This window comes from Ovis aries, chromosome 22 (genome assembly GCF_016772045.2).
Source record: "Ovis aries strain OAR_USU_Benz2616 breed Rambouillet chromosome 22, ARS-UI_Ramb_v3.0, whole genome shotgun sequence".
Classification (NCBI taxonomy): domain Eukaryota; kingdom Metazoa; phylum Chordata; class Mammalia; order Artiodactyla; family Bovidae; genus Ovis; species Ovis aries.
Window position 1 is genome coordinate 48410727 of NC_056075.1, and position 22748 is coordinate 48433474.

Below are 22748 nucleotides of genomic sequence, written 5' to 3' on the forward strand. Positions count from 1 at the left end.
ACTCACTAAGTCGTGTCCAACTCTTTGCAACCTTGTCGACTACCGCACACGAGGCTTCTGTTCTTCACTGTCTCCCGGAGCTTGCTCAGATTCACGTCCATTGAGTCAGTGATGCCGTCCAACCATCTCATTCTCTGTCACCCCCTTCTCCTGGCTCTCTGTCTTTCCTAGCATCACGGTCTTTTCCAGTGAGTCAGTTCTTTGCATCAGGTGGCCAAAGGATTGGAGCTTCAGCGTCAGTCCTTCCAATATATATTCAGGGTTGATTTCCTTTAGGATTGACTGGTTCCATCTTTTTGCTGAGAGTCCAAGGGACTCTAAAGAGTCTTCTCCAGTACCACATTTCGAAAGCATCAATTCTTTGGCACTTAACCTTCTTTATGGTCCAACTCTTACATCTGTACATGACTATTGGAAAAACCATAATTTTGATTATATAGGCTTTTGTCGGCAAAGTGATGTCTCTGCTTTTTAATACACTGTCTAGGTTTGTCATAGCTTTTCTTCCAAGGAGTAAGCATCTTTGAATTTTATGGCTGCAGTCCTGGTCCAGTGATTTTGGAGCCCAAGAAAGTAAAATATGTCACAGTTTCCACTTTTTCCCCATCTATTTACTATCAAGTGATGGGACTGGAATCCATGATCTTAGTTTTTTGGATGTTGAGTTTTAAGCCAGCTTTTTCACCCTTCTCTTTTACCCTCATCAAGAATCCTTTAGTTCCTCTTTACTTTTTGCCGTTAGAGTGGTATCATCTGCTTATCTGAAATTGTTGATATTTCTCCTGACAATCTTGATTCCAGCTTGTGATTCATCCAGCCTGGCATTTCTCATGATGTAGTCGGCATAGAAGTTAGATAAACAGAGTGACAATATATAGCCTTGATGTACTCCTTTCCCAATTTTGAACCAGTCCCAATTCCACGTCCAGTTCTAACTGTTGCTGCTTGTCCTTCGTGCAGGTTTCTCAGTAGACAGGTAGGGTGGTCCAGTATTCTCAGTTTTATCAAGAAAACATGAATTAGATTCTGCAATGAGCGTGAACTGCTAAGTCTGCAGTGTTACCTATTCTGTCTCCTTATTGTCATAAGTTTTGCTTAATGGCTGTTTGTGCTACATTGACCAGATCCATGGGTTGCTTAACATAAGTGATTACATTTGCTTATGATTAAAAACTTCCTCCATTAGAAATGCCACCCAGGACTTGTAAATGATTTGTTGTTGAAGCTTTATACTTCATTAGCCACGTCGTCAACTGAGAGTTGTCTAAGAGTTAGGGACACTTATAATGAGCTGTGTAATAGGGACCCTCTGACAAAATAAGGGGAGACCGAGTCTTCTCAGAGCAGCTTAGCATGCAGATAAAAGGCCAGCAGGCATGCGGGGCCTGTGCTGGCCACGGACGGAGGCATGCGTACTCTGACTGGGAATGGCGGGCGAATAAAGCATTTTATTACTGGAGCAAGACTTGTAGTAAAAAATTATATACCATTCATGACCAAAATCCTTCAGAACACTCTGCCACCATTCCCCTCTGAACCCTATAGCTTAAGTTCTAAGCATCTCATGAGTCTCTTGATAGAGCTTTAAAAGAAAAAAAGTGTCGAGTTTAATGGTGTTTGTTTGGGAATGCCACTCCAGCTCTCCTTGATGTCACTCACCTCATGGTGTTAGATGAAACCCTGATTTTCTGTGTATAGTAGCATGATTATGTGGTTTATCATCAGGGCAGGTGGCAAAGAGATGGAAATTCTGAGAGTGCGTTAAATGCGATGGGCGTTCTGTGACAGATGTGAAAGTCTTCATCCTAAAGGCAGTTACTTCGTGGGTCGGGCGGCAGGGTGTTAGGTTTCTCTTCTGACAGCAGTAGTGGGAGCTTGGTTTTCCTGTTATGGGTGGGAATAGGTCTGCTGGTGGGCCTTACTTGGTGGTGGAGACTCCGGCTAGTGTAGCAGCAAACGTGGAGTCTCAGGAGACAGGCCACGGCAGTCCTCTCCCTGCCGCTCCTCTGCTGTGTGACCCTGAGGGGCTGTGCAGCCTCTTCTGGGTCACGTGGTGAGGCTGCAGTTAACGCCAGTCTTATACTGTTTGGGGAGGCATGAAAACACAAATACACTCGGTTAAGACTGTGTTTGATAGGTCAAGGTTCGAGGTCATTTGTCCTTCAGATACGGGAGTGTCCACTCTGGTCTGCAGGCCCCAGGCACGGGGATGCCCGGCGTAAGGTGGTTCTTTGTCTAGTATGGTCAAGACGTCGGGCCGGGCTCCCACTGCTCGCCGTTCCCTTCCCTGGTCCTGGGGTTGGAGGCAGAGCCCCTCGGGGTCCAAAGGCAAGGCTCCGTGGTTCCCTGGAGGTCCTGGCTCTCTCCCCCTGGCCAGTGCTGGGCCCTCAGGGTCCATTCACCACTCCTGCCCCCACAGACATACTCTGGAGAATTTCATCTCGTATGTTTACAAGAATTCTTCACTGTTGTAAGAAACCATTTTTTTTAATCATAAGCTTCATTGTAGAAATTAAATTTTTAAAAAACAACAAGAATTGGATGCTGTGTGACTGTACAGAATTCCTCGTGGTCAGGTCTTTACCCTCCTGCTTGCTGGCAAGGTCAGACGCTGGATCGCGCTGCCTGATGAGACTAGTTCTGTCATTCATGGGTTGCTAATTTTTGGAGCATTGCAATACAATTAAATATACTTGACCTGAAAATTACCCTGAACATGACGGACTCTCTGATTCACAGGCCCCTTTTGGTTCTTACAGGGCCTCAGTTTGATCATTATGAGGATGAATCATCCTTGTGCTTGTGGGGATGGACTGTTTCAGTGGTTTAAGTGCCCAGTAATTGAGAACTTTCCCCTCTGCTCTGTGCACAGCGCATCCAGCAGAAGGTGAAGTCTTGACCCTTTGTCTGTGTTCCAGTGTCTGTCACCATCTGTATTCAGAACGGGCCAGAAGGAGCGTAGTGGTGGGCTGAGCAGGTTTAGGCCTTGTTGGCAGTGCTGAGCAGGCCCAGGGTGGGCTGCAGGGCCCGTCCTGCAGTCACCAGTTGCCCGGTGCAGCTCTCTTTCCTCCCTCTGCTCATTCCTCTCTCCCCCCTCCCTCTTCTCTGTGGCTCCTCCTCCTCGCCTCCCACCCCTTGTTGCTCCTCTGAAGTGCTTCGTGCCCTGCAGCGCCCCCATGCCCCGCCCTGAGGGCTCTCTCCCCAGGGCTCAGAGCTGGGGACTGGCCCGTGGTGGGCCTTCCCTCATCCCAAGGCTGCCCCTTCTCTCCCCTCAGCAGATGGAAGCTTTCCCTTGTAGGGGGGGCGGGCAAGAAGGCCCCTTTATGAAACAACGTGTATTGTTCTTCCTTGTTACGAAGACGAAGAACAGCTCCTTGCCATAAAAATTTATGGGTGGGTCTAGATGGGGCAGAGGGAAACCTGGCCCACTGTCCATGAGGTTCCATTGGGCCCAGTGTGGGAATGGAACCATGCAGAGCAACGGAGAGTCCTTTATACAGTGCGGCATCATCTCCTTACGTGTAGAATTTAAAGAATTACAGGCACCTTGAGCTCCTGACAGGTAAAAGACAGAAAAAAAAAAAAAAAAAGTGAAAGACACCATGCACGCTGTGAGCTGATCTTCAGGGCCAGGAAAGCATCGCTCTGAACAACATGTGGGAGACGTGTTAGAAACTGGGACGTTGGTGCACGGACCCTGCAGCCCCCCGGATCGCTGTTGCAGTGTATCTTGTTGAGTGATGAATATGCTGCTGTATGTTTCAACTGTTCATGTTGTACGGCTGAAAGAAAAATATATTGAAAATAAATGTAAATTATTGAAATTTAGAAGTTGTTACACTCAACTGTAATTTCTCGTCTCACACGTGATAGACACGTTCCTAATTACTTTGCGTAAGATGCACCTGCGGCAGATGCCGCATGTGACATGTAACACAGATTCCTGCCCGGCGAGCCTGGGCACCTCTGCCACAGCCCTGAGAACGTCTGAACGCTGCAGAGAGGCGTGGACCTGTGGGTGCCCGTGTCCTGCTGGGCCGGCTTCTGATGTCAGGGCCTGCGGTGACCTGAAGAGGTGCGTCCTGAGGCGCGGAGCGTTGCTGTGTCCCCCTCCGGAAGGCCCCGAGCCTCTGGACTACCTGGGGCTCTTCAGCCAGTTTTGGGCCCTGGAACATGGAGGTTAGAGGCCCTGCCGAGGTGCGGCAAGGGGGGCCCTGACCTGCGCCCCAGGCGGGCTGGACTGAGGTCTGAGATCTGACGCAGGCGACACCTCACCGGCCCTCTTGGGGGCCCAGCTCTGCTCCCTGCCAGCTTCTCCTGCTGTCCGGCTGCCGTTAGGTCAGCTCTCTGGGGCAGGGGTGGGGAAGAGCCAGGCCCTGCTTGGCTCTGCTGCCTCCAGAGGTGCAGGGGTGAGCTTGGGAGTCCCTGCCTCCTGCTCGGGTGACTGGGTGCTGGGAGCAGGGAGGAAGGGAAAGAAAGGCCCCTTGGCTGAATGGAACTGTGAGGGTGCAGCTCTGCCTCTTGATCCCCAGGTCTGAATGGATACACAGACCGCAGCTCATTCTCTTGTTCTTCCATTCCCCTCAGGCTGCCTTTCCGGTGGGCCTCAGTGGTGGGAGCGCCTGGCTCTGGTGCGCTGGGACCCTCTCATCCTGGCTCCCCACGCCCCTGGCTCTCTGAGGGGCGCCCCCCTCTGCTCGTGGTCTCCCTCCCCCAGCCCCTCACCCTTCTTTGGCCCATGAGGCCCCATCTGGAGTAGGCCTGTCAGTGCCCCTTGCTTAGGGACAGAGGCAGCATCACACGAGGATCCACAGCCATCCTTTCCTTTCCTGTTCTCGTACCGCTCGGCAGGGACATGACACCTCACCTCTGTATTGGGGTCCCCAGGAGGACCATCCCACAGCTGTGATTTTCTGCAGGAAGAGGACACATAGCCCCTACAATACAAACCAAAGGGAAAAGGAACAGGGACCAGGTCTGGCGGAAGTGGACCCAGGCTTCCAGCTTCCCAGAGTTGCATGGGACAGTGGTTCCTGCAGCTGCAAGTTGTGACCACACGTGTGGACTGTGGTCTGCCAGGGAGGCTCTGTCGAGACTCAGCAGTGGGGGTTTAATGAGGGCTGCTCACATCAGCTTCCTCTGTGTAGCACATCCCCAGGTTCCAGACGTCCAGCCCCACGGAGTTCAGGTGTGTGACTGCTGGGCGAGGAAGCACGTGGCTTTTTTGGAGCGCTCCAGCGCAGTGAGCCACGTTGTTCATGGAGTGGTGGGCACCTGCCCCTGATCCAAGGGCCTGAGGCCAGCTCTGCAAGCAGACCTCTCCAAGGGGAGCAGTTTGGGACCTGCTCTCACCCAGGGTGGGTGTGTGAGTCCACCCTGGGCTCTGGGCTGGCCTCTGGGGCATGGCTGTTCACGGCTGGGCTTGGGGGCTGTGCCGCTTCTGCCTGAACCTTCTTGGAGTCCTGAGGCTGCCAGGGAAGGGGGCGCGCCGCCCCTGTGGCGAGAGGTGGGGAGGACAGGGGTGCAGTAGCCCCTCCAGCCAGGTGGGGGGAGGGTCCTCCTGGGTGGGCCCCGGGCCCCGGGGATTTGCCAGCTTCCCCCGTGCCTCGCATGTCACCCCAGGCAGGACCATCAGAACTGCTCAGCTCAAGTTGCTGGCAGGCAGAACCAGGAGCTAAACCTGGTTTTAAGCTACTCCATCTGAGACGGCTGCTCCTTAGCAGTCGCTGACTTGTGTGGGGTCCTTGTGGCTCTTACCCCGGCTTCGGCTCCCCCAGGAGCTGTGGTCTGTGTCCCTCTTGTCCACAGCGCACCTGTCTTCTTGCCTTGCTCTGGCCCTTCCCAGTGCTCCTCATGGCCACCAGCCCTGCCGGCACCCTGCTCCTCTCTGTATCCTCACTCACTCTCACTTCCTCCCTGGGGCTTATCCCTGCCCCTCCTGAAATGCTTTCCTCTCTCCTCTCTGCCTCTTGGAATGCCTGACACCTTGAGGAGCCCCTGAGAAACCTCAGTAGTACTTGGTATTCCATGGCGCAGGTGTCCCCTGAGGCCCTCCGCCTGTGACTGTGTCACTTACTTGATGTTCATGCTCAGGTTTCAGAAGCACTGGCAGTGCTGTCTCTTGGCCAGATGAATTCTACAAGGGCAAAGGCCATGCCACTTTCTCCACTTGGAGCCCCAGCCAGGTTCCTCGCAGGATGCTGTGCACCCAGGGGGTACCTCATCTTACATGTAACGTCCTGACTCTGCACACAGTCCTCAGCTTGAGATGGTGTACAGGGCTGCCGCAAAGGAAGCACTGTGCTGCGGTTCATACTCACACGCGCGTGTGCTTTTGAGGCCATCCTAGATGTTAGGATGTAAGGCATGAAAAATCCTTAAAAAAATTTTTTTTTTCTGTATCATCTCTTGCTCTTGTGAAATAGGCTACTTGGCCAGTATTTGGGTAAATCAAGTGTGCGGATGGGCGTGGGCTGTCCTTCACTCACTGCACAGTTCTGTCCAGTGGGTGACGGGGCCACTCTGGGGCCTGGATGCCCGGCACCAGGACCAACACCCCCAAGCAGCTGCGGTGGGGCTGTTGCATTGAGGGGGGTTGGCACAGTGGGACTGAGTGCCAAGTTGCGTCATCCGTCATTGTCGGTGAATCAATACCAGGGAAGTGCCATCCCCCTGCGCCTGGCGGGCGAGTGTAACTGTTATAAATGGTGCTGGTCATTCTCGCTTCACCTGAGCTTGTGTCAGGAGCCCCTGGCTCAGGGTGGCAGTACATCCCTCCGGGTGTTTTCCGGTTTAGAAACCTGGAAAAGGGAGGTGCAGAGCCACTCTGTTTTCCTTTTCATTAGAAGCAGGTGTCCTTTTTTGAGCTTGGGTCTCCTCTGACCCGTGGCTCCCACTGCCCCCCTTGGCCTTGTCCAGCCTGTACACATATTTGGTATGCAGGCCTGTCACCTCCACATTTCACAGCCACCTCCCGGAGGAACATTATTGTCCCTGGACCAGTGACTGCTCCTAGCCGTCTGCTCACCCCACCCCATGTCCCCGTCCTGGGCCCCAGGGGAGGGATCTCTAGATGGCTAACAGCTTTGTTCATCCAGATGCCTGCCTGCCAGGGAGCAGCGGCGGCTTGGCAAGTGCCACCAAGGGCCGTAAAACTGCAGGAGCCCTCCAGGAAGGCACCATGTCCCTAAGGAGCTTCAGGAGCTAGGGAGAGGGTAGGGTTAGGGTGCCTTGACATTGGTTAGAAATCCTACACCCAGTCCAAAGGCAGACAAGTGGAAATCTTATTCAAGGGGAAAAAATCTACTGGAGTCTCCATGCAGTATCTTGGTAGTAATAAAAGCACTAGTGCAGATTTACTGGTGGAGGAGTTTTAACTGTAATACTGTGGAATGGTAGGTTATTTTGTGTTCAAGAGCTACATTTATCACAAAAATGATGATATACAAATCACTTCCATATCACAAAATGTTCTTGGTCAAAATTGGCTTGAGGCAAGTGATATCTTCGAGTAAACAGTATATGAAGACCATATCTTAAAATGATAGATCACCTAATTTTGTCCTGACAGAGGTTTTTGCCGCAACAAACATCTGTCATTGAAATACCAATTCAGAGATATGGAAGCCAAATTGTAGAGGTTTTCTCGGATTTGTCACTCCTAACTTAAGAATGCTACTGTTCCACACAGTAGCTTTTCCAAGATATTAAGCAGTGTGGCACTTTAAGGCATACTGAAGCAAAATAAACAATTGAGGGACACAGACTCCTGCTTTAAATGCAAACCAACTATGTTTAAAAGTATAGAAGTCAGGAATGGGCTGAGAAGCCTTGGCTATTGTTACATATAGACATCACCTTAAGCTTGCTTTAATTTTAGATTTTGAACCCAAGAGGTGAGACTGGGCATTGTGTGTCCTCTGGGTTTCGCTTTCACTTCGTGTGTCTTTTTTGAACTATGATTATAATGTTATTTCTACAATTTGAAGTACTATTTTGGTGCTGTCCTGGCAGGAAGTAGGGTTTACAAATCAGGACAATAGCGATGTCCTGGGGCTTTTGGGCTCCTTTTTCTTGGTATTCTTGCTAGGAGGTCTCTCTCAGGGGCCTCTGCACAGGACACATGTCCTGGGATTTGAGAGGCGGGGAAGAGTCGGGCGTTTCCGAGGAGGACGCCAAGGAGCGTCTGCTGTGCTCCTCTAAGTTAGAAAAGTGATCTTGGTCTAGAACTTGATTATACGATAGTTTTTTAAAAAGCTATAAAACTTTTGAGGTGCTTGGGAGAAATTCGAGAAATTTACCATTGTTGACAGTTCTTACAGGCTGTTTAAAAAAAGTCAAGTCAAAAAAGTCCGGTGTAACCTTAGCTTCCTGGGAGGTGGTTCCATTGGTTGCTTTCGGCGGGTCTGGAGGAGACGAGGGGCTGGCTGGCTCTCCCGCCACCTCTGCCAGCTCTCCCACCTGCTTCCTGCCTGAAGCCACCAGCTGGGCCTTGCTGTGCCCTCTCTCAAAGGGAGAAGGGCCTGCCTTCTCCCTTCCAGACCTGCAGCAGCCCCACCCAGCACTCTTCATATTCTGTTGATCAGACTAGACTCCTGGAACCCAGGTTTTCACTGTGCTCTGCCGTTACTTGCATAGAGACCGTGCTCTGTGTTTCACAGGCCGTCTCTCACTGGGAGCTCAGTACTGCAGTGTTACGCGGGATGCGGGCCTGGGTGTGTCCTCTAGCTCATCCGCCCAGAGGGAGACCGGAGTGTCAGAGTCAGGCTGCTGGGCCCGACTCCAGCTCTTGTCACTCCCCAACTCTGGCAGGTGACCCTCTGCTTGCCCTGCAGGGTTCAGATGTGGTGGGGTCACAAACACGGGCTCAGTAGTGGTAATGCTGATGGTCGTGGGGTGGGAGAGCGATGCTGATGGTTGCAGTCCACAGCCTGGCTGGTGTCCGTGAATGGCTCAAGGAGACCCAGCCCAGATTCGCCCTGAATCAGCAGCCTGACTCAGGTTTATGCAATAACTAGCTAACTTGTCCAGGTCAAAGGCTACCTTCCAGTCCGGCTGAGTCCCAGCACCGCTCCCGTCAGGCGTGATGACAAGCCCCACCCTCCTGTATGCTTTCCTGAGTAAGTTCTGTGCCGCCGTCATGTCCCCTGTGGTCTCAGCCACAGAAGAAGCGTTATTTTAGCCTGAGAGCTAACATCTTTGGGTCACGGACACGTTGAGGAGACACCCGTGTGCTTGCTGGCCTCACCTACACTGGGGGGAGGGACAGGAGGGACTGCAGAGCGTTTCTGGAGAGGTGTTTCTGGTTCAGCCTGAAGGAGCGCTCTGTCCTGGGCAGCGTGGCTGTGCACACGCCAGGCGCCCCGGGAGGACCTGTTCCTGACAGAGCGCGGTTGTCCTCCGAAGAGTCCCGACTGAGGTGTGTTCACAGGTTATAAGTTGCTTTTTGCTTTGAAAAACAGAAAGAACACTTGTGGGTTTTTGACACAACACTTGTGGGCTTTTTCCCCTTCAGTCGTATCGTGAGAATGCCGTTTCATTCCTTGCCTGCTCAGACAGGGCTCGCTGTCGGCCTGAGTGTAGCCTGAGTGCGGAGCTAGAGCTGGCGTGCTCCTCCTTTCTTCCGGGGGTGCTCTCCTTTCTCCTCACCAGGCGGTGTTTGCCCCCGGCCACACCTCCCCGCACGCCCCACGCTGGTGCTGTTAGCCGTCCTGTCCTGTGTTCCTTCTGGTGTGTTGACCTGGGTCTTGTCATTAACTCATAATCAGACCTGAGTCCAAATAGAATAGGAATTAAAGGCTTTGAGTAGGGACAAAGGGCTGCCGTGTTTCCTAATATTATGAGCGAAGATTTTTGTTTAGGAAGCACCCATCAAACACCGCTGTGGCCCTGACTTTGTTGGCGCAGTGATCTGGAAGTCTGGGCGCCTGTGGTCCCAGGCGGGTGGTCAGAGGTGGGGCGCTTGAGGTCACCATGTGTCCTGCAGCTCCACCCCCACCTCCTCCCGGGGTTACCTCACGTTGCGGGGCATCGGGACAGGGACCTGCAAAGTCTGTTTTCAAACCAGGTTATTTTGAGAAAGATCGTAGTGAACTTACCAAAGGTGGTGAGGCTGATGAAGTGAAATCAAAACACTGCAGTGAAACTTACTTGAGTGCAACATAATGAGTTCTGTTTTTCATATCTGGCAGATATCGCCCACTAAATCTAATCTGCAATGCTGAAAATTATGCCATTTTTTATGATTTGTTTAATTTTGACTGAAAAAAATTGACTATTCATCGATTCTTGACCTGCGAGTATTGAGGGGGAAATTTAGTTAATAAGAATTTTCATGAGGTGTAAATTTAAATGTATGAGGACTCTGCTTCTCCTGTAATGCTATAGACATTAATTTAAAAATTCTGTAAGAGCCTGAGGGCCTCAGGGTGTCTGAAGAACAGGAAGTGGAGGTAGACATGGTTACCTGCTGGCCAGGGCGTCTGTCCCTGCCACACGGGCAGGGGTCTGTGTTTACTGCCCGCCCTTGGCTGCTTGTGGCTGCGTGTAATTAGAATGTTACTTTTGTTATACTTTCTTTGCCTATGAAATGATTTCTGCACACTCAAGGGTAACAAGTCACCTGGAGATCAGGTCATGCTGTTGGTGCGTGCAGTACACTCTGTGGAAAGTTTTCTCTTGGTTCCCCTGTCTGCAGTTCAAAGGGGCTTTAAAGAAGTCATAAAAAATGAAGGATCCTAATATTGAAGTTGGAAAATGTGAGTGAATGACATTCTTTACACACCTCAACTGTCAACATTTCTAATCAAATCACCCAGCCTTCTTCCTTCTTAAATGGTACAGGCAATCTTTCCTGTAATAAACACCCCTACGTCTAATGAGAGGCCCTAAGGCAGCTTCAAATGTATGAATTCATTATAATTGAACAACATAATCTCAGGGCAAAGATGCCTGCTACCCAGTCTCTTAAACTTCATACAGCTTGGGTGTTTTATGAAAAATGTTACACATTCTGTTTACAACGTATTGCTGCTGTTTGAAGTATTGTATGTTCCTGTAGTACATAAGATGGGGCCGCATAATGGAGGAAAAATCAAGGAGGCAATCTTTCATTTTGTTCTTGTATGAAAAATTCAAAAGACTGAAAACTCACCCAGAGAAATTTTGCAAGCATATTATTTTCCAATGTTTCGATCAATTTGTCTGTCAACCATGCTGAGAGGTGGAAGGGGCCAGCAAAAGCAATTTAGCTTGTGAGGTCCAAAATAGAAATGTTTTAGGGAACCTTGTCACATGTTATTTCTTTATATTAGAACTGCTGTGTGTTTTATTTGCTGGTCATATTATGAAGAGAAATTGATATCAATCATCTAAGTAAGCTATGAATATCTGATATAAATATTACTGTTACACGCATGCCCCAGAACAAAATATGAATTAACCTCTTAATGCATGCAAAAACCTCGTGTGACAACAGACTCTTGTTTTGGATTTTTCCATTTAACAATTCATGGTGCATCTTAATTGATTGCACCCAAGTGACACTCGGTGGGAACATCTCGCATATGAACATTGCTGACCCTGCCAGGGCTTTAATTAAGCTATAATCTTCCTGCCGTAAGTACATCTGGGGTTGATAAATGTATCCAAACCATGCTTCCAGTCTGAGTGTTTTTTTACTTTTTTTGAAAATTTGTGCAGCTATCAGAGTTTGAAAGAATATTCATTTAACTTCCAGTTAAATTTTTAGTTGGGATTTGTTTACATCAAGTTATGTTAGGAGTGGTGTTAATACTAAGGTGTACATACAATTTCACTAAAACTTTGTCGTGGGGAAACTATAATTTCATAATGTTTACTGACATTTCTCCTTCAAATCTTAGGGGAACACATTAAGGTTATTTTTCAGAAAATGTATAATGCAAGGAAATTAAATCAGTTGGCTTAAAAAGACCCCGGTTTAATTGATCAGGTCAGTCAACATCATCTTCCTGTAATAGCCTTACTTGGAAGTCCTGGATGTGTCTTCTGGGAAGTTGACTACTGTTCACATGTCATTATTCTCTGAAAGCTTGTTATTTCTTCCCAGTTTCTCAGAAATTAAAACTAAGTTTAATAGTTGAGTATACTGGATTCTGTGGACGCTGATGAATAGAAATAAACTGTGACAAGTAAATCTTTCCGCTTGGCATCAGTATTAATATTCTGTGAAACACAATATATTTTATATGAAAAAGCATTTTGAAATACAGTTCTCAATTAATTATGATGACTTGGAGTGCAGGCTGTGCCCTCCAGTAGTGCTCACATGGTGTGATGGAGACGCTGCTGTCCCAGTGCCTGGCGCTTCCTATGTGTTCATCTGAATGAGGCACCGACACTTCTCTCACCTTGATCCCCCATTGCTGTGTGTTTAGACTCTCCTTAGGCTTGTGGGCTTTGTTTGCTTTGGAGCTATTTGAAACAACATTTATTGTGAGTAACTTTATATAGACGTCTTTGTGTCCTTTGTATAAGTCTGTGTAGAGTCAATTCTGAGCAGTAGCATTAGAAAGTTAGATCTCTTCAGATTGCTTCATGGTTTAATTCTCATACTGTAACCGAGTAGGATTGAGTGTCCTCCCTTCTGTTCATTGGTCATTTGTGTTTCCTTAGTGAAATGTTTGCTCATCTTCCTAGTGGGTTGTTTGTTGTCTTTATTTTTCTGATTTTGCATATTAAAGATTGTCATTTCTATTGGGATACTTTCTATGGATTTTTTAGAGCGAGATTTAATTTTTTATATAGTCAGACTTTAACTTATTTTGGAAAATTTTTCAATTTACAGAAAAGCTGTGAAGACAGCACATAGAGTTCTAACACAGTGTTCACCCAGTTTCTCCTGATAACAGCGTACATAACCGCGGCACGCTTGTCAAAACTATTGCCTAGAAATGGCAAAAAATGAAGAAGAACTAAAGAGCCTCTTGATGAAAGAGGAGAGTGAAAGAGTTGGCTTAAAGCCAACATTCAGAAAACTAAGATCATGGCATCCGGTCCCATCACTTCATGGCAAATAGATGGGGAAAAAGTGTCAGACTTTATTTTTCTGGGCTCCAAAATCACTGCAGATGGTGATTGCAGCCATGAAATTAAAATACACTTGGTCCCCGGAAGGAGTTATGACCAACCTAGACAGCATATTAAAAAACAGAGACATTACTTTGCCAACAAAGGTCCGTCTAGTCAAGGCTATGGTTTTTCCAGTGGTCATGTATCAATGTGAGAGTTGGGCTATAAAGAAAGCTGAGCGCCATAGAATTGATGCTTTTGAATTGTGGTGTTGGAGAAGACTCTTGAGAGTCCCTTGGACTGCAAGGAGATCCAACCAGTCCATCCTAAAGGAGATCAGTCCTGGATGTTCATTGGAAGGACTCATGTTGAAGCTGAAACTCCAATACTTTGGCCACCTTATGCGAGGAGGTGACTGATTTGAAAAGACTCTGATGCTAGGAAAGATTGAGGGCAGGAGGAAAAGGGGACGACAGAGGATGAGATGGTTGGATGGCATCACCGACTGAATGGACATGAGTTTGGGTGAATTCTGGGAGTTGGTGATGGACAGGGAGGCCTGGCGTGTTGCGGTTTATGGGATCGCAAAGAGTCAGACATGACTGAGCGACTGAACTGAAGGTATTTAAAATATACAGTGTGATGACTTGATATATGAATACATATGCATTATGAGAGTATTCCACTCTCTATTAGCACATCCTTCAGCTGATGTATTTAGCTTTGTGTGTGTGTGTGTGTGTGTGTGTAAGAACATTTAACTTCTACTATTCAGCAAAATTTAGCTATATAACAGTGTTATCAACTGTAGTCACCAGGAGCTCCTCAACCCTTATTCATAAAGTAGCTTCAAGTGTAAGCAGGCAGGCTTTGTCTTTGCCTTGTTCATTTCACTTAGTGTGAGGCCCTCCAGGTTCAGCCATGTTGTGGCAGATGTCAGGATTTCTTTCTTTTTTCTTGCTATTGTGTATAAACGGAACATCCCACTGCATTTATATATACATACACATACATACACATTCTGCCTGCTTGTCCCTCATTGGACATTGAGGTTGTCTCCACGGCTTGGTTGTTGTGAGTCATGGAGCAACACACAGCAGTGTGACCTGGTGGTTCCATTTCCTCCGGTCATATGCGCAGAAGTGGGATTGCTGGACCATGTAGTAGCTCTGTTTTTCTTGAGGAGCCTCTGCACTGTTTTCCACACTGGCTGTACCGGTTCGCAGTCTCAGCAGCTGTGCACAAGGTTCCCTTCTCTCCATGTCTGTGCCGGCATTCGTCACCTCTCATCTCTTTGACATCCTAGACATCCTAACAGGAGTCAGGTGATGACTCATAGTGGTTCTCATTGGCATTTGTCTGATGATTAGTGATGCTGATCCTCTTCTCATAGACCTGTTGGCCATTTGTATGTCGTCATTGGAAACGCCTATTTAGGTCCTTTGCCTCTGGTGAAACTGGTTTTTGGGGTATTTTTTGTTTTGTTTTGCTGTTCTATAAGTGCCTTGGATATTTTGGGTAGTAACCCTGTATTGGATATGTGGCTTGCAAACATTGTCTCCCACTCAGCAGGCTGCCTTTTCACGTCACTGTTCCCTCTGCTGTGCGGCTTTGCAGTTGGGCGTGGTCCCAGTTGTTGATTGTTTGCATTTGGTGTCAAAAAGCCATTGCCTGGGCTGACATCAAGAAGCTTACCAGCTATATTTTCTTCTTGGAATGCCATCGTTCCAGGTCTGATGCTAAAGTGTCTAATCCATTCTGAGTTGATTTCTATGTATGGTGTAAGGTCGGGGTCCAGTGGATTCTATTGCATATAGGTGTCCAGGTTTCTCAGTCTCATTTCCTGGAGGGACTATCTTTTTTCCACTGTAAATTATTGGCTCCATTGTTGAAAATCAATTGACCACATATGTATAGGTTTATTTCTGATTCTCTCTCTTCAGTTTTTATACTGATACCATACTGTTTAGATTACTCTTGCTTTGTAATATAGTTTGAAATCCAGACATGTGATGCCTCTAGCTTTGTTCTTAAGATTGTGTTGGCTTTTTGGGAATCTTTTGTGATTCTATGCAAATTTTAGAATGTTTTCTATTTCTCTGAAAAATATCATTAGATTTTTGATAGGGATTGCTTTGTATCAGTAGGTTGCTTTGGATAGTATGGACGTTGTAACAGTTCTGAATTTTCTCATTGATGAATACTGATACCTTTTCATCGGTATCTTTTATTTCATTTCTCAATGCCTTACAGTTTTCAATGTATAGATCTTTGAGCCCCTTGGTTAAGTGTATTCCTTGGTATTTTATTCTTTTTGATGATAATTGTAAATGGGATTTTAAAAAATTTCTTTCTCATAGTTCATTGTTGATGTTTATAAATGCAGCTGATTTTTTAAATTGATTTTGTATCCTGAAACTTTACTGAAATAATTTATTCTCAGTTATTAGTTGGTATCTTTATGATTTCACCAAAGGAAAGATATGGTGGAATCTTTCCTCTTCAAACAAAATTTTACGTCTACCTTTCTAATTTGGATATCCTTTATTTCTAGCTAATTACTCTTTCTAGAAGTTCCAGTACTATGTTGAATAAAAAGGATGAGAGCGGGCATTCTTTTCTTGTTTCTGATCTTCAAAGAAAAGCTTTTAGCTTTTCTCATCGAATCTGATGTTCGCTATAGGCTTGTCATGTATGGACTTTATTATATTAAGATATGTTGCTCCTGTAACTAGTTTGTTGAGGGTTTTATTGTATCATAAAAGGAAGTTGAATTTTGTCAAATGCTTTTTCTTTATCTGTTGAACTTCATCTTGTTATTATGGTCCACATGGATTTGTGTATATTTAAACATGCTTGCACCCCTGGAATAACCCCCACCTGGTCATGGTGAATGATTCTTTCAGTGTGTTTTTGGATTCTGTTTGATACTACTTTGTTGAGGATTTTTGCATCAGTGTTCATCAGGGATATTGGTTGGTAATTTCCTTTACTTGCAGAGTCCTTGTCTGGCTTTGGTATCTGGGTAATGCTTACCTCATAAAATGAGGAGATGTTTCCTCTTCTTCAGTTTTTTGGAAGAATTTGAAAAGGACTGTTACTGGTTCTGTAAAATTCACTAGTGAGGCCATCTTGTCCTGGACGTTTCTCTGATGATAAGTTTTTGGTTACGATGTCATCTCTTCCCCCCAGTAGTTGGCTTCTTCAGCCTTTCTGTTGCTTCATGATGCTATCCTGGTAGGTTGTATGTTTCCAGGAATCGGAATCAGTTGTTCCGGTTTTTGTTTCATTGTTCATAATAATCTCTTACCCTTTGTATTTCTGTGCTATCAGTCATAATGTCTCCTCATTAAACTTTTGAGTTTACTTCTTTTTGATAAGTCTAGCTAAAGTTTCGTTTATATTTTTATCTCTTAAAAAAAAAGATCTTAGTTTCCCCTTTTCTATTAATCTTTTTAGTCCCTAGTTGTTATTTCTGCTCTGATTTGTATGTTTTCTTCCTTCTAACTTTGGACTTAGTTTGTTCTTTTTCTGCTTCCTTGAAGTGTGAAAGTAGATTGTTATTTGAGATCTTTTTCCTTAAGGTAAGCGTTGAGAGCTAGAAATCCCCCTCTTAGAATTGCTTTTGTCGCCATAAATTTTGCTACGTTGTGTAACCTCAAGATACTTTATTCCTTTTGGTTTCTTCTTTGACTCAGTTGTTGAGTCACGTGTTGCTTAATTGCCACATATTTGTGAACTTTGCATTTTCTTCTTGTAATTAACTTTACACTATTGTGGTTAGAAAAGATGCTTGATGTGATTTCAGTGTTCTTAAATTTATTAAGACTCGGTTTTTCGCCCTAACATATGATCCATTCTGGAAAATGTTTCATGTGAACTTATGAAGAATGTATTTTCTGCTTTTGTTGAGTGGAATGTTTTGTAAATGTCTATTAGGGCCATCTGGTCTAATGTGTAGTTTAAGTCCAATATTTCTTTACTGATTTTCTATCTAGGTGATCTAGACAGAAATGTTGTTGAAAATGGGGTATTGAAGTCCCTATTATTGTCTGAGTTAAGCTGAAGAATTGATGCTTTCAAATTGTGCTGGAGAAGACTAATGAGAATCCCTTGGACAGTGAGGAGAATGAACCAGTCAATCCTATAGGAAATAAACCCTGAATATTCTTGAGAAAGACTGATGCTGATGCTCCAGTACTTTGGCCACCTGATGCAAAGAGCCAACCCATTGGAAAAGACCCTGATGCTGGGGAAGACTGAGGGCAGGAGAAGGGGGTGAGAGAGGATGAGCTGGTTGGATGGCATCACCGACTCAATGGACGTGAGTGTGAGCAAGCTCCCAAGATATAGTCGTGGGCAGAGAAGCCTGGAATGCTGCGGTCCATGGGGTCGCAGAGAGCTGGACGCCGCTTAGTGACTGAGCCACAGCAGCCTCCCCATCACTGTGTTGCTGTCTGCCCTTCCTCTGGAGCTGTTACTCTCTGCCTTCTCCATTTAGGTTCTCCTGTGCTGGACGCATACTATTCACAAATTCCACATCTTCTTGATGAGCTGACCCCATTATTATATAATGACCTTTGTCTCTTGCTACAGTCTTTGGATTAAAATCTACTTTGTGTAACTTAAGTGCTGCTAATCCTGCTTCATATCCATCCTTTTACATTCGGTCTGTATGTCCTTACAGATGAAGTGAATCACTTAAAGACTGCTTATAGTTTTTAAAAAAAAGTCTGTCTAGGTTTTCTATGTGTTTTGGTTGGAGAATTTAGTCCATGTATATTGTGAGTAGTTATCGATAGCTGTGGGCTTGCTGTTGTCACTTTACTGATTGTTTTCTAGTTGTGTTTTCGTTACCTGTTTCCTTTCTTGCTCTCTTGATCTCGTGTGGTTACCATGAGGCTCACATAAAGCATTTCATCAGTATCACAGTCTCTTTCAACCTGATAGCAAATTAGCTTCATTTTTAAAGCTGCTTTCTGTGCATGTGTGCCTGTGTGTTCAGTTACTCAGTTGTCTCCAACTGTTTGCAACCCTATGGACTATATAGCCTGCCAGGCTCCTCTGTCCATGGGATTTCCGAGGCAGGAATACTGGAGTGGGTTGCCATTTCCTCCTCCAGGGGATCTTCCTAACCTAGGGATCGAACCCACTTCTTCTGCCTTGACTGGCAGGTTCTTTATGTTGAGCCACCAGGGAAGCCCATAAGTAAGTTAGGGTGATTTCGGTCATCCTCATCTGTTAGAATGATTAGGGTGACCTAAATGCCTTTCAGGTTCAAGACAGTCGCTCAGTCATGTCTGACTCTTTGTGACCCCATGGACTGTAGCCTACCAATCTCCTCTGTCCATGGGATTTTCCAGGCAAGAGTACCGGAGTGGGTTGCCATTTCCTTCTCTAGGAGATCTTCCTGACCCAGGGATCGAACCCGGGTCTCCTGCATTGTAAGCAGACGCTTTACTGTCTGAGCCACCAGGGAAGCCTTTAGTGTTAAGTAATTGTGATTTTAGACCATGAATTTTAAATCATTATAACTAGACTGAAACACATCTTAATTAATTACAGATGGGGTTTGCAGGTATTGCATCATCACCTGTGGGGCTCCGTTTCCTAGGGGATAGGACCTCATCCCCAGTTCCTGATGACCCAGATCTTGGTGGTGTTTTCCACCAAAGAGATTGTGTTTCACGTCAGTCACTTTGTGTTACTCCCATCTCCGTCTGGTTTGAGTGAAACGGATTTCTGATGAAATGACGGACAAAGACGCAGGCACTGAGTCCAGATGTCAGCACGAGAATGTTGGCTACTTGCCAGTATGCGGACTCTTTTCAGAATGAAAACCTCTGAGACGGTTAAGAAAAGTATTTCCTTTCAGGACTTCGTTGGTGACCCTGTGGTTAGGACTCCGTGCTTCCAGCGCAGCGGGCATGGGTTCAATCCCTGGTCGGGGAACTAGGATCCCACATGCCGTGCAGCACAGCAAAAAAAAATAAATTACTTTTCTTTCTTTCTGTTTACACACTGAGGACAGTCTCTAAGTGTCATAAAATCTTTGTGATAATGCTCACAGTACTTCGTGGTGACGTGAATACACACAAAAATTGTTTCAGTAGATTCTTTGGCGGAGAAGGCAGTGGCGACCCACTCCAGTGTTCTTGCCTGGAAGATCCCATGGGCGGAGGAGCCTGATAGGCTGCAGACCATGGGGTCGCTAAGAGTCGGACATGACTGAGTGACTTCACTTTCACTCTTCACTTTCATGCATTGGAGAAGGACATGACAACCCACTCCAGTGTTCTTGCCTGGAGAATCCCAGGGATGGAGGAGCCTGGTGGGCTGCCGTCTGTGGGGTCGCACAGAGTCGGACACAACTGAAGCGACTTAGCAGCAGCAGCAGCAGCAGCAGATTCTTTGGCAAAATATTTTAAAGCTCCAGTTTATCTTCCAGCCGCCTCAGTCTTTAAAACAAATATGAAAAGTGTAGCCAGGCGGCTTTCTCTTTAATTTATACTGCATGCTGGTATTTCGTGGGAGGCACTGTGCTGGCCTGTAAAGAACGGGAGCAGAGACAGCTCAGCACGTCATCTCAGCTGCTGAAGTGATGTGCTGGCCTGCTCAGGACAGGGGAGGCTTCTTTTCAACATTCGTTTTAAATGGTTCCTTTTCTATCACGAGTTTTGGAAGACTGTTTACAAAGGAGACAAAGGGTCCTTATGATGGTGACTAGTAGTCTTGCCTGGAGAATCCCAGGAACGGGGGAGCCTGGTAGGCTGCCGTTTGTGGGGTCGCACAGAGTCGGACACGACTGAAGCGACTTAGCAGCAGCAGCGGGCCACTCACTAGCAGTGGGCCACTTTTCCAGTGATGCCCTTCCTCCTGCAGGCCTCTTGCTGACTGTGTGCTCAGGGCTGCCCCCTACTGGTGGTCTTGCAGCAGCCCTGTGCATGGGTTTTGTGACTGAGCTGATGAGAAGGGGGTGTGTTACTGGTGGATTTGTTTAAACAAGATCTTTCCAGGGTTGTACTCAGTACAGAGTATTGATCACAACTTTCCTCTTCAATAGGTAGCTGGCAGGCGTTTAAAAGATTACATTATAAGTAATGGAATACTGGATATATTTTGCTAGCTGTAACTTCTTAAAACATTTGTGTGCTTTTTAAAAGTTCCTTTTCCTTACAACCTCTGCAACCTATTTAGATTTTAATTTGTAAAAGGTTGTTACACATTTAGTTTCAAATGATAAAAATCAATCTTTTATTTTTTGGTGAAGCTGAGAGGAAAAAAGTAAGATGTGAGATCATTGTTAATGCAAATGATGTTAATGCTTAAGAATAAAAAAGTTCTCCCCATCGTTGCTGTTTGGTGTATTTATATTCTCTTTGCAGTTTTTCTTCTCTGAGTAAAGCACGTAGGTTTCAGTGCACCGTCCTGCCTTGGCCCTCAAGTGAAAACACGATTCCTCTGCGCACCCGGGCCTGCCGTACTGGTGTGGCTGCTGCTGACTTCATATCGACTGCAGGGACTGTTGACCGAAAGGAGAGTTATTTCTTTCTTAGAGGAAAGATATTTATGACTGAAAAGAGTCCTAAAAACATGAGAATATTGATCATGTTTTGAGAGATGCTTGCACTGAATCACTTGATATACCTAAATATCGGCTTTATTCTATCTTTCCTCAAAGACAGATTGCTAACACAAAAGATGAACAATCTTGAGGGAAAAAAATATCTTTCTGCAAGGTTGTCTTCCCTCCATAACAATAGGGAGAAAAGAGGCCTGCGTGGCTCCCTCAAACAAGGGCAGACAGAGTAAACAGCGTATTGGAAGCTCTTGTGAAGCTGCCTTGGGTGTGCTTGATTTAACGGGTAGTAATAAGTTAAATTAACATCAGATGGAAATTCACATAGCTAAACATTTAGCCAATCTAACAACAAACAATTATTGTAAAATCAACATAAAAATAAAGACAGCAAAAGATCCATTATCATCTGAGGACCCAGTTCATCGTTTTTAGAGGTAATCTTTTGGGGTTCCTTGGAAATTTATAAAGGAAACTTATAATGAAGTGAATTACTCACCAGTCGGATGTGTTTGTAGGGCAGGTGCTCTCCTGCTGCTTCTTGTCCCTTGAGCTGTGGACACGTTTTGGGTGGCCCTTTCTCTGCTGCTCGTGTGGTTCCAAGCTGAAGGGGCAGCAGACTCCCCGCCGTGGTACCGAGTGTGACTTCCTCCTGACAGGTGGCGACCCAGGGCATGGTTTTGGCCCGTCCCCGAGCTGGGTCTCACCATTTCCTGCTTGTGTCTGGCCGCATCCCTCCCTCCGTGGGGAAGGCTCCTTGTGTGGCCTTGGAGTGAGCGCGTGATGGTCTGTGCTGCCAACCTGCCTGCACTGCCAGCTCTGCCCTCCCCATCCAGTGCTGCCTCCTCTCCAGGCGAGGGAAGCGTATTCTGTCACTGTTAATGGGCCTGCAGTGTGTGTGAGACCCCACAGACTAACCCTGGACTTTGTTCTGGAGAGCTGGAAGGAGAAAGAGGGGATATGTGATGTGCTCGTGTGTCAGTGTGGTACGGAGGACAAGTGCAACACCCCGAGGTGGAAGCTGGCCAGCCGAGCCTGAGACTCGGCCTCAGATGGAGCCAGGGAGCCTGCTGCAGAGCAGGAGGCATCGTGTGTGTGGAGCGGTGGCCCAGTGTTGGCCGTGGTGGAGCACACAGGGCAGGGTGTGCACAGCCGCTGTGAGATGGGCAGGGAAAGTCCCCTTGGTAGGATTGGAGGGCACGGCTGCCAGGGGGCTCCTGCCGAGAAGCAGCCCGAGGGCTGGGCGCTTTGCTTCACAGCCCCGAGCACTGGCGACTCCTGCTCCACCAGTGGGATGGCGTGGGCAGGTCCTGTCTGGCCTGCCTACCGGGGCCTGGCAGGCATCTGAAGCTTTAATTGCCAACACATAGAGATCAGGAGATTTCACATTTAGTTAAGCATGTATGGCTGCTTCTTCATCTTTACCTTCTTTTTTTTGTATGAAATTTAGTTTTACTGATTTTATAGTATACAGAGATATTTTACATAGCCTAAAATGTACCCATGTAAAGTAGACAGTTCAGTGGACTTTAATAGAATTGTATACGTCATAAGCACGGTCTAATTTTAGCACAGCCCGCCCCAAACTAGGCTCCTCTCACCTATCAGCAGCCACTCCCTCTCCTCTCTTCTTAGCCTCAAGCAACCGCTAATCTGTCTCTATGAATTTGAATGTTGTGGACATTTCACATAAATGAAATCATTTAGTATTTGGCCTTTTATGTGTGGCTTCTTTCACTTCTATGTTTTCAAAGTTCATACATGTGAAGCATATTTCAATACTTTGTTCCTTGTTACGAGCAATATTCCACAGCATGGATATACCACGTTTCATCTGTTTGCCAGTTGACGGCTGTTTGGCTCCTCTGAATCATGCTGCCGTGAACATTCACGGACAGTAGTTTGTGTGCCTGTATGTTTTCATTTCCTTTGAGTAGATTCTGAGGAGTGGAATTGCTGGGTCCTATTTTTTGGGTGGACTCGAGGAGTTGGTGATGGACAGGGAAGCCCGGCCTGCTGCGGTTCATGGGGTCTCAAAGAATCAGACACGACTGAGCAACTGAACTAAACTGGTGGCAAGTCTATATTTAGCATTCTGAGGAACTGTCAAATAGCTGTA

At 46.6% G+C, this 22748-nt stretch overlaps 1 protein-coding gene and 1 long non-coding RNA gene across 8 annotated transcripts in view; one reads left to right on the forward strand and one right to left on the reverse strand.

Annotated features, from left to right (window-relative positions):
* The window catches only part of MGMT (O-6-methylguanine-DNA methyltransferase), a 273109-nt gene that overhangs the window by 81117 nt on the left and 169244 nt on the right, over positions 1–22748 (forward strand). The gene's annotated exons all lie outside the window — the stretch shown is intronic.
* Positions 20400–21853, reverse strand: LOC121817594 (uncharacterized). Its single transcript, XR_006057585.2, has 2 exons — positions 21129–21853; positions 20400–20572 (listed from the first exon to the last, which is right to left on the reverse strand). It is a non-coding gene; the product is annotated as an uncharacterized LOC121817594 (long non-coding RNA).